This window comes from Macrobrachium nipponense, chromosome 7, assembly GCF_015104395.2.
Source record: "Macrobrachium nipponense isolate FS-2020 chromosome 7, ASM1510439v2, whole genome shotgun sequence".
Taxonomy (NCBI): Eukaryota; Metazoa; Arthropoda; class Malacostraca; order Decapoda; family Palaemonidae; genus Macrobrachium; species Macrobrachium nipponense.
The window spans coordinates 73,540,902-73,553,401 of record NC_061109.1 but is presented as its reverse complement, the minus strand read 5'-3'; the positions used below and the strand labels follow the sequence as shown (position 1 = coordinate 73,553,401).

At 36.2% G+C, this 12,500-nt stretch overlaps 1 long non-coding RNA gene across 1 annotated transcript in view; it reads left to right on the top strand.

Annotated features, from left to right (window-relative positions):
- LOC135217470 (uncharacterized) overlaps positions 1-12,500 on the top strand; it is a 130,302-nt gene that overhangs the window by 16,576 nt on the left and 101,226 nt on the right. Inside the window, exon 2 of the long non-coding RNA XR_010315139.1 lies at positions 1,182-1,256. This is a non-coding gene — a long non-coding RNA (uncharacterized LOC135217470). The remainder of the gene's footprint in view (positions 1-1,181; positions 1,257-12,500) is intronic.

Sequence of the window (12,500 nt, the reverse complement as noted above, 5' to 3'; positions counted from 1 at the left end):
TATATATATATATATATATATATATATATATATATATATATATATATATATATATGTGTGTGTGTGTGGTTAGGTCGCCATCGTACACCACAGATATTTATGTTGACACCCTTCCAACCACTGACAACACCCAACGTTTATTCTTGTGTTATATACCCATCCGGTTTTCGGCTAAATTTCATTTTCAGGATACTTACATCTTGGCAAGTTCCACTTTGGGGTTCTCCCAAGTATAAAATTAACTGCGTAGGTCAAAGAAATGTGATGGGATTCCGTGGAATCCATAAAGCGTCCTCCCGATAGGGCATTGAATTTTTACCCCTGACTGGTGACCACTTGACCTAGATGTCAAACACACACACACACACACACACACACATATATATATATATATATATATATATATATATATATATATATAGATATATATATTATATATGTGTGTGTATATTCATGTATGTAAGTATATCCTATCCAATAAACCTCGCTACGTAAATATCTAAATTTCAACTCTCTCTCTCTCTCTCTCTCTCTCTCTCTCTCTCTCTCTCTCTCTCTCTCTCTCTCTCTCTCTCTCTCTCTCTCTCTCTCCAATCCTTAGAATTAATACCAACGAATCTTTTAGGTAGCAATGCGAACAGGAACAAAACGTCAAAAATATATACGTGCATATAGTATATATACCCATGTCTCGTTTCTCATGGGAGTCAATTTTTTTGTGGGTAGAAAGATTTTTTGTTTTAATGCTCAGGAGTTAAGAAACTAATGAGGATTAACTTGCCTCCTCACTTCTCATCCACATTGATGAGTTTGAAGTTGCTGACGTCACATCTATCTATCATTTTATCTACCTGGCATTGAGAGCGACTGGTCATATTATATTTTTGTGAAAGCATTGACACTTAGTTACAGTATATATCTTTTCACAAAGATCCTTGGTGAGAATTTACTCCAGAAATGTGCAAGAAAGTTCCTAGATAGTTTGCCTTTTAGTGAGCATTTTCAGGAACATTTCATGAAAAATAAAACTAATATTCCTTTGAATCTGGCTGCAGGAGGTAGACACTTTCCAGCATATATTCTTTAAACCTTTCTTACATTTCCCTTTTCTAATTTGTGGTAAAGCTTCCAGCTTTAAGTCGCACCAAAAGTATTTTAAATTTAAATTATTTGTTTTGCAGATGCGTCGTGACCAGCCTTCTCTAATTTGTTTGCCTGACATCCGTAAAAGTGTTTCGCGGAAACGAATTATAAAGGTAAGTGTAATTCACTATCCTTTCATTCGAGATTTGTATTACTTGATAGTGCGTGACTAGCAAGTCGTACCTAAATATCGCCTGTAATCCTTGTACTGTCAAACGTCCTGTATACTAATTGCCATCAAATTGTTGGGCGATGCAAATGCTCTGATAGCTTTTCCTGGCATGTTGGAGAATCATTTGATTGAAGGACTTTGAACTTGAAATGCCGTATAATTCCTGAAAGTTAGTTGACTATATATGCACACGAAAATGGACGCAAATACTATGTATAAGGACCCATATGCATTGCGCATATATATATATATATATATATATATATATATATATATATATATATATATATATATAGTGTGTGTGTGTGTGTAATTTTTTTTTATCACATCACCGTGATTTATATTCATTCATTGAACGTAGACTGGAATCGTTGAAGGTTACTTGGGTACCAATCCATTTATCACTTATTATTCCCTTTCGGTGATAATCCTGAAGTAGCGTGAGTTGCATATGAAACGGCATATTTGTGGCTTAATTAATACATATATATACATTTTTATCACATCGCTGTGATTCATATTGTACGTCTATTAAGCAACAGATGTCCTTTAATATTCAATTCGCTCTACTGCGGAATTAATATATTTTCATATATTTCAACTGAAGGGGAATTTTTTAGTTGATAATAATCTCGTAGTTTCGTGGATTCGAACCAGCGGATAGAGGAGGAATAGTCGGTAATGTCACGGAAGTCTTGATTTCTCCTCTGTCCGCTTGTTCGAATCCACGAGAGGACGAAATTATTGTCAACTAAAAAAAAAATTCTCCTTCGGTTAACATATATAGGAACATATTAATTCCGAGGTAGATCGAATGTATGTGTGTATGTCATTGAGAACCTAAGGGTGCAATGTCTTATGATAGGATATAACTTACGTATTACAGACACTGTTCCTCGGGAGTGCATGTGTCTTACGAGTACCGAATAGCGTGCTAAGTCAAACTATTTAAGAAAACTCGAATAACTAATGTTCACCGATATCTCTAGCCAAATCCAGATAATTAGATGTAATTCTGCAGCAAGAATGAGTACAACGTAAAAAACACCGAGATGAAACATCAAGTTAATCAAACCATAAGTATAGCTATTATCCGTTCGTGATAAAACCTTCTTTTGTCATGCGAGACCGCATGCATGATACTGACTGCGTGTTTGCCCCAAATCTGTAATCATATACAAAGTATTTAACTTGTGGAATCTTATTGCAAGCTTTTTATTTTGGTGTTGTTGCAACGCGGATTTCTTCCGGTGAGGTTTGCAGAACTCCGTGCACTCAGGGTAGTGTCCTTAAAAGCCTTTTTGATACATAAAGGCTGGCTATACTTTAGTCACTTGAGAATCATTATATATCCTCAAAAATACCAAGTTATTGACGTCAAAACACGCTCTTAAGAGTTACTCGTCTTTCTGAGCACGCACACCGTCATTGTCTGGTCACCTTTCTAGCGATGGACAATGTAACGATGACTAATTTGGAAAGGATAATACTAGCTTGTCGTTAAATATTACAGTGGCAATCTGTTACGTAAATGCGGTTTTGGATGATAAGGTGGATCCGCATTATGAGGTGGCCTGCTCTTATCAAGTATCCGTGAAACCTAAGAAAATATTATGAAGTCGAACTTTTAAACCAAGAATAACGTAGTTATGCCGTGATAAACAGGCACATACAAAAGCCATAGAATATAGGTAAATTATCAGTAAGAAAAATAGTCATGTTTATTCATACAACCTTTTACCATGGGCTTTATATCAACAGGTGAAGTACTCAATAGCTACTGTAAAGAAGCCTTAACGCAGTGATATAGTAGGAGAGGAAACGTTATATAAAAAAATTACTAGAAAAAAAAACAGCTTTATTTACATGTCTTCCTTAGTGTAAAGAAGAAAAATATAAAATAAACACATACATACATACATATATATATATATATATATATATATATGCTTGTATGTATGTAAGTGTATACGTATATATATACGTGCATACATATATATATATATATATATATATATATATATATATATATATATATATATATATATATATATATATATATATATATATATATATATATTTAGATATATATATATATATATATATATATAAATATATAAAATCACATGTTTCTTGCACGAGTCACCATTATTTCTTATATTATAAGATTTCTGTTGTATTTCTCTTTATCAGAGGCAAAAATGAGGTGTTGTGCATTTACGTCAGCGTCACTTGATGCGCAAAATTTGGAATTTCTCTAAAGTTGGGACAAGAGCACTTATTGATTCACTGAACGATAGAAGTGGGGTTTATTTTTGTGATTTGAAATATGAAGAGCATTGATTGTTTATTTTTCGTTTTGAATAATCGAAATATACCGTTTGTTTATTATCTTATAATACAAACTTTCTAAATCAAACAGTCTTTCTGTTGTGATCGATATCTTACCCCAAAAGATTTTCCTGATTTAATTATATTTTGTTTGTTAGCGTATAATTAGTGCTCATAAAAGTACGTCAGTGTTGACATGTAGGCGACAAATTTGGGGTAAACAGTCTCCTTTGTAACAAAGATACCGGTAACCACCATTGCGTACATTTTTCCTGCCATTCCTCATCAGTATATTCCTTTTCCTCTCTTTATGCAATAAATCCAAACATAATGTTTAATGTGTTTAATTTTTATGTCGATGAAGATCAAAACTCACTGTGCATTTGTGTGTGTGTGATATTTTCTGCCTTTGTTATGTTCCGTTGTCATGGATGCCTTATGTTAAAGGGGAAAATACAGTTGCATTTATTTCTTTGTCATAACACGGAAATATTATTTTTTACGTACGACTGATACTTTAATATTTCAAATACACAAAACCAACAAGATGCTGACATTACCCATAAACTAATAGGCTGCTTGTCCATTCTGTTAAGAACTCGACAGGTAAATTATATATACCTTCTTTTTTGCTTGAAGAACGGGGCATTTACTTATCAACCAAAATTCAAGTTCTTGAAAAAATAAACAGAAAATCCGCTTTAATTACTACATCCGAAATCCTTATATAAGATTTGTGTGCATGCCTTCATTCTAGAACGTTCACGAACGTGTCTACAGCGTACAGTTTCATTCCCATTAAGAAATTAGCAAAAGGGTACCGGAGGGCGATTTCATTGTTGCCCTATCGACCTCACCAGGGTTCTAATGTAAGCCAGAATTCTTGGGTCGGAGAGAGAGAGAGAGAGAATCTAGTATGTAGTACACAGGTATGATTAAAGGGGTCATAACAGAACGGCGTTTTTATCTTGCAATATGTTCTATAGTCATAATCACCTGTTGTATTTTTATAATGTTTAGGAGGTCATCATATAATTTAAGCTTTTCTTAGACATCCATAAATCGTGATTGTTTGTATATAAACAAACCTGCGTGCTCGAGATAACACACTATTTATATATACATATATATAGATTTTTACTTATTGGGGTATGGGGATGGAATATAGGGATTTCCTTATACCATGCAGAACCACTTACCGAGACCAATGGTAATCAATAGAAACACCTGGATAGACTCCAACTGAAAGCTTGCTAATGACAAGCAGCTAGTTTATTTCACACAGTTTACAGCAGGGAAAGTAAGTACGCACTTGTACAAATCGTAATAGAGCAAATTCCTATTAAAATTAACAGCAAAATAGAGCTGTTCTGCTTTCAGAATAAAGAATTAATTATATACAATAAAAGCGCAATCGGAGAGCCACTGGCTCGGGAATTACAATATTTGACTCATCGGGAAGTAAGCTACAGGTATATATAGCTTGCAATGTTACAATATTGAATCTGTTGCCTTCCTTGGGCAGTTTCCACCAAGAAAGATGGTGTGAAAGGAGTCAACGTAAACGAGATAAGATGTATCTGGAAATATAGTAATTCTAAGTAAAGCTTCGTGAAGGATGGTTTGTTTCCCTGGTATTGATGGCAGATAGGAGGAATGAATAAATTAATTCGCTATGAACAAGTTACAATTAAGTCACTAAAATCCTGTAAATAAAACACTGGTAACGGGACTTCAAAGACCATTTATGGGGAGAGAGGAATTTGTGAAATGGAATGAGAAGTTTCAGTAAGAGGAAAAGTGCACTTTGCAACTGTGGGTAGATGGACGGATCTGTCATCATTCAACAATTAATGGACAGCTTGTAGCCCAGACCGCTTGTGGTCTAAAATTTAGTTCCTGGCAGTGTTTGGGGCAGTAGAAGGATAAGACGTCTTCTTCAATTAAGAGCTGCACTAGACTGACATGATGGCCGGCTCTTTCGTGGGGGCGGGTGTTTTCTTTTTCCCGATATATATATATATATATATATATATATATATATATATATATATATATATATATATATATATATTATAACATTGGGGAAGGACCCACAGTATTCATAAGGTAAGCGTGGACACGAAACGGAAGGCAGACCCCCACACCCTATTACACACACAGGCTCTCTCTCTCTCTCTCTCTCTCCCGGCAATCACCCCATCTCTCTCTCTCTCTCTCTCTCTCTCTCTCTCTCTCTCTCTCTCCACCTCTTTCTCTCCATTTTAACAGGTAATGAAAATGAGAGAGTTGCATCATAACATAACGTTTATTTACAAGAATAACTAAATCAATTAACTAAGTAATCCAGTCTTACAGACTAACTTAAAACAACTCATTGTCAAGTCACCCAAAAGTCCACACCTCTCCTGGGAACTCTTTTGTCCCCCAGTATTCCCAGATCCGTCTGTTCAAAGATACAGAACACATCTCGGTAAGTACACACACAAGTTTAAAGACAAAGTTAATAAAATGGAACATCTTACAAGATATCAAACAAGCCATCCCTTTGGTAAAGTAAAGAAAACTTATACCCATACAACCGGAAATCACTCACTGATAAATAAAAACACTTTGGCATCTGCCATCATGGCTTCGCCTTCCTCCCCGAATGTCTGTGCAAGTCTTCTCATAGACTTGGCTAGTGATACATTATGAATAGAAGAGGCGCACACGCACATACGAACACACAGTTCGATAGCGCCTCACGGTTCTAGCTGCATCTAGTTTCCCAAAGGCACTTTGAGAAGAGTTCATAAACTGTCGTACATTGACTTCCTGAATTAAGCACTTTTATCTCACGCCACCCCCTGGAATCTCATTCATCAGCTACCCTCAGGTCGTTACCTCCGCACTGTCCTCCACATTCCATAGGTTACAGAGAACGTACGAACAATATATTATTAATCAAAACCCTATGTCTTACAGATAGCTCGGCCACCTATAATTGCTAGCCCCCGCCTAGCAAAATTGCTTTAAAACACAAAACACTGGCCGGCTTAAAATAAAATAAGTAAAACTGCACGTCTCTGGCATTATAAAATAAAGTCTTATCACGCTTTATCTCCCAATAACACAAAACGCATTTTCTCTCATATTTTCTGCATTAGGATTCTTGAACATCCCTCTTCGCTTGTCTGCAAGTAGCTGAACAGACAGCAACAGGCTATAGCAGGCTGTAGCAACTGTGGGAAGACGGAATGCCTCCCTCATCGTAGAAGACTCTCACGGCTTCTTGTAGAACCCCAAAAAAACACGCTGTAGAATTCTCTCGAACACCATCATGGAAATTCTTGTAATCACCCTGGATTACAAGAATTTTTATAGTCAAAAACTATAAAAACTCACTCCATTTAGCATAACTGCTAAAAAAGGGCAAAAACTCGGCAAATAAAACTGTCTAGAAAGTTCTAGAAAAAACCACCAATGTGCCACAAGTCTCGGCACGGCTGGTGGACGTCTTGCTGGCGTCGGGGAACGACTTTTTGGGTGTGTGTTAGTATGTCAGTCAAGTCTCTGGTCAATCTAAGAAAATTAACCCAAACATACTACTTCTATCAAACAATGATCTCAAAAAGGTCAGAAATACTAACTGAACGTCTCCCAATTAACTCCCTTAATATGACTACTAAAATGATAAGTCATTATCACAACTCTCTAAGAAAAAAAAAACATCAAGTTCTCCAACTCAATTCTCCAAACTCGCACATCAGCACACACACAACTCAGAAATCACAGCAACTCCACGGAATTCTGCACTCACATTTCGAACTCGAATGTGCTCACAAAAAAAAAAGGAAAAAATTCGTAACGAGCTCAAGAAAGAAAAGAATCACGTAACACCCAGACCCAAAAATGTTCTCGCAAACTCCCACAAAATCAGCAAAAATCTCCAACTTTTAACAGCAAAAACCCCTTTACTGCTCAATAATTAATCACAATGAGACTTAATGTCAAACTCCCATTACGTAAGTAACAACCCTAGAAAAATCACATCTCCCAGTAAAATCAAATCTCCCGTCCAAAAAAGAAATGCTACTTAAGCTCAATCCCCAAATCATATCTCTCATAGGAAAAGGAAGAAAAACAATAAAAAAAAATAATCACAAGTAGATTTCCCCAATCACAAAATACATAATACATGTATAATATGCATAACTCCCGCGTTTTTCCCAAGAAATGCTCCATGTAAAGTTATGGAATTTGCCAGAAAGCAAACTCTTACACATGCGCTTTCGTGAAATGCTATAGCCAACATTTCCAGATATTGCAAAAATTCTGATCTGTCACCATCAGAGGAAAAGAATCAGCACAGCGCTCATCACATCGCTTGTCAGCAGAAAAATCGCCTGCGGACGCATGCTCAAACAGCAGCGCAAAAATTGTCTAGTCAGACACATAAGTTTGGAAACTCATGATTCTCAAGAAAAAAAGGTCTAACTGACACATTTCACAGAATTAACTCCAGGATATGACTAATGTGTTCAAAGATTTGTCTCGAAGACTTATTCTCTCAACATGACTTTTCCCCAAATTATATTTCTCCAAGAATAACACACTTGTGAACATGAAAAATGCACACACCTCTCCAAATAACTCGTAATGCAGTAATGCCATTCGCCTCTAAATAGACACGAAACCAAAAAAGAGAACCACAGAAATCTCCTCTTGACTCGAAAAAAACTCCCATAACCACAAAAAAAAAAAGGTCACCCGCCCAAGATTAATTCCAACTCCATTATGAGACACCATATCAATAATAACACCACTCCGGTTATAAAAATATTTCCTCCATTTGGTTAATAACCAACCCCCTTATATTATTCTCTTATTTCTCTAATAGCCACATGTCCGTAAAAAAAAAGACACCACTCCAGGAATAGAGAATAATCACCTCTATTTCGGCAAATACAAAATATTTACCTCTATTTCCCCAATAACTCCGTGTGGAACAAAACAAGGCTCCAAAAAATATATCTCCAAAAAAGGAATATCAAAAAATGAAATCCCATCTCCAAAAAAATGTGCACTCAAGGCATCTAACTCACATACTCACAAATATTGCCCCATAATCTCCAAAAAATTGTGTCTCCATTTGCAACAAAGATGGCTGCAAAATAATTGAACTAAACATAGCTCATATCACATTGGCAAATATCAAAAATGGCCAAAAATATATCTCCCATATATTATATCTCAAATATAACTCCAAAATAATATATACCTCCAATTATCTCTCCAAAATAATATATCTCAATTCTAACTCCAATTCTCCAGAGAATAACTCAATGTTATAGTCAAAAACTATAAAAACTCACTCCATTTAGCATAACTGCTAAAAAAGGGCAAAAACTCGGCAAATAAAACTGTCTAGAAAGTTCTAGAAAAAACCACCAATGTGCCACAAGTCATTATAACAGAATTCCCAACTCACAGTGTCTAAGCAAAGACTTCCCCATATGTACTACGACATAAGCCACTAGAAAACTTAACCAAGTTTCCTATCTCTCACAAAGTCGTCACAAATACAACAAAGGTATTGTGCAAGAAACTCACAATTTCTGGAACATAAATATCCAGAGAAAAAATGTAGTGCCATTACGTATGCATTCAAAACATGCAAGAAATTCTCCCCTATATTACTCTATAGCATCAAATAGCTAAAACATGAACACGTTCCCGAACAATGACTCTAAGTCACGAACTGAGATAATATTCACACTAACTGGAGAGAAAAAAATAAATTCAAATTCACCCTTGGTAAAAAAACTTGTGTCAGCTATGGCTAATTTCCAAAAAAGGAGAAAAGAAAAATCATCGGCGCCATTAACTATCTCCCGTAACTCACTAGATGTCAAGCAATTATCTGCTGAACTCATAAAAAAAAAGGAAAACTAAAAAAATAATAATGTGTTGTTAGTTCTTCCCATAATCACAAAAGATTTCACCTCCCTTGACAGCATTACGGCACCCACGTATTAGTATATAAAAAATCAGTATCAGAAATATCATTATCACAAAACCACCAACAAAAAAATTGCTATCATCAAAATCATCAGTATCAGTACAAAAAATATCACCAAAGTTAATGCTTGTCCATTCTCCAAAAATTCAGCACAAAATTCAGCAAAAATTCAGTAAAATTCAGCAAAATTCCACACAATTCACCAAGATTCAGCCAGATTCATCAAGATTCAGCAAAACTCATCCCCGTGAATCACTGAAAATATTCTCCAAAGTTACAAAAACTCAACAAATAATTAACACAAGACTTCTCCCATTAATTCATTGTAATAATTCTCATTGAATAATTATCTGTAATAATTATCAACTAATCTCCCATGAAATATCTCAAATCTCTCGTAAAACAATTCTCCCGTAATGATAATTATACTTAAGCAAACCTCCCGTAACACATCTCAAGTACAATAATTATTAATAATAATAATAATAACTCTCCATAGCAAAAATCTCAAGTAAGGGTGAAATTCAAATAGCATACACAGTATTGCTGAATCCTATGACATACAATTTCTCCAGCATACACAGTATTGCTGAATCCTATGACATACAATTTCTCCAGCATACAACACCATGACATAACACCATTGCCACTCAACACAGATACAACACCAATCATCGGCATTTCAAAGTAATTTCTCCAACACAATAAAAAAAAAATAATCTGTGTATCCCCCTTATATTTGTGTCTTTCAAGGCACAAAGAAACATATAACACATCCCGTGCATGTTAACTACTTTTCCCCTCATTCACGGAAAAGAAAAATCTCTTTTTATTTCCTTTTCTCTTCGTCCAAGAGAGAGAAAAAAAATTCTTTTCTAAAGAAAGGACTCTACGGGCATTTCACTTCATCAACTAATCAATCAGCTGATATCTTAGCATTCATGGTCAAGGCCAGACCCATCCCCAACACTAAGAAAAAAAAAAGGAAAAAGGGGGAGTTCACCCACACTGAGAAAAAAAAATTTCTCCCCCCCCGTGAGAACAACCCCTCAGTCGAGCGGCAGAACAGCCCGAGGCATACCAGTAGTATCCCCATCCCTGCACTATCTCTCGAGGGAGGCTAGTGGTACCTTCCATGCTACTATCCCCCCGAGGGATGCCCGTACCCTCGCAATGCAAGGCGCCTCTCTGCAGAAATGTGCTGAGCCCGTAAAATTGTGGCCGCTCTGTGTCACTAAGCCAAATATGCTTATCTAAGCACAGTTCCCATGCATAGAAAAATACACTCCTATGTTTTAAACAAAGACGAATGCATACGTCTATTATAAACACGTGCAAATAAAGAAAACACGTCACTATGGGGCAAAGACAAGAAAAATTGTTGACCTCTTGAACCAATCCCATTTCCCTGAAATATTTAAACAAAAACCCACTCCTTTTTGATAAACAATAGTTTAACACTCACCACTCCATAATGGGAACAAAAGGAACTCGAAATTCTTCGTAGAATACGTAAATCTCGTCGGCACAATGCAAACGCGACCGGTGAGATGACCCCTAGCAACACTCACTCATGAACTAGACTGAGTTGCTTGTCTCACGACTCCCACCCTGAAGAATCTCGGTACGGGCAAATTTGATGACCCTAATAGAAATTTTCTTTCCTCATCCCCCCATCTCACGGACGGACATTTTCTCTACCCTTTTTTTCTTCTAACTGGCCAACCATCTCTACATTGGCGTTCCTAGGCATAAAAAAGAAAGAAGACTTTCTATATCCCCTCTTAACCGCTGACACCACTATAACATGGGGGAAGGACCCACAGTATTCATAAGGTAAGCGTGGACACGAAACGGAAGGCAGACCCCCACACCCTATTACACACACAGGCTCTCTCTCTCTCTCTCTCTCCCGGCAATCACCCCATCTCTCTCTCTCTCTCTCTCTCTCTCTCTCTCTCTCTCTCCTCCTCTCTCTCCTCTCTCCTCCTCTCTCTCCACCTCTTTCTCTCCATTCTAACAGGTAATGAAAATGAGAGAGTTGCATCATAACATAACGTTTATTTACAAGAATAACTAAATCAATTAACTAAGTAATCCAGTCTTACAGACTAACTTAAAACAACTCATTGTCAAGTCACCCAAAAGTCCACACCTCTCCTGGGAACTCTTTTGTCCCCCGGTATTCCCAGATCCGTCTGTTCAAAGATACAGAACACATCTCGGTAAGTACACACACAAGTTTAAAGGCAAAGTTAATAAAATGGAACATCTTACAAGATATCAAACAAGCCATCCCTTTGGCTAAAGTAAAGGTAACACTTACCCATTCCCAACCGGAATATCACTCACTGATAAATAAAAACACTTTGGCATCTGCCATCATGGCTTCGCCTTCCTCCCCGAATGTCTGTGCAAGTCTTCTCATAGACTTGGCTAGTGATACATTATGAATAGAAGAGGCGCACACGCACATACGAACACACAGTTCGATAGCGCCTCACGGTTCTAGCTGCATCTAGTTTCCCAAAGGCACTTTGAGAAGAGTTCATAAACTGTCGTACATTGACTTCCTGAACTAAGCACTTTTATCTCACGCCACCCCCTGGAATCTCATTCATCAGCTACCCTCAGGTCGTTACCTCCGCACTGTCCTCCACATTCCATAGGTTACAGAGAACGTACGAACAATATATTATTAATCAAAAACCCTATGTCTTACATATATATATATATATATATATATATATATATATATATATATATATAATATATATATATATATATATATATATATAGTATATATATACATATATATATATATATATATATATATATATATATATATAT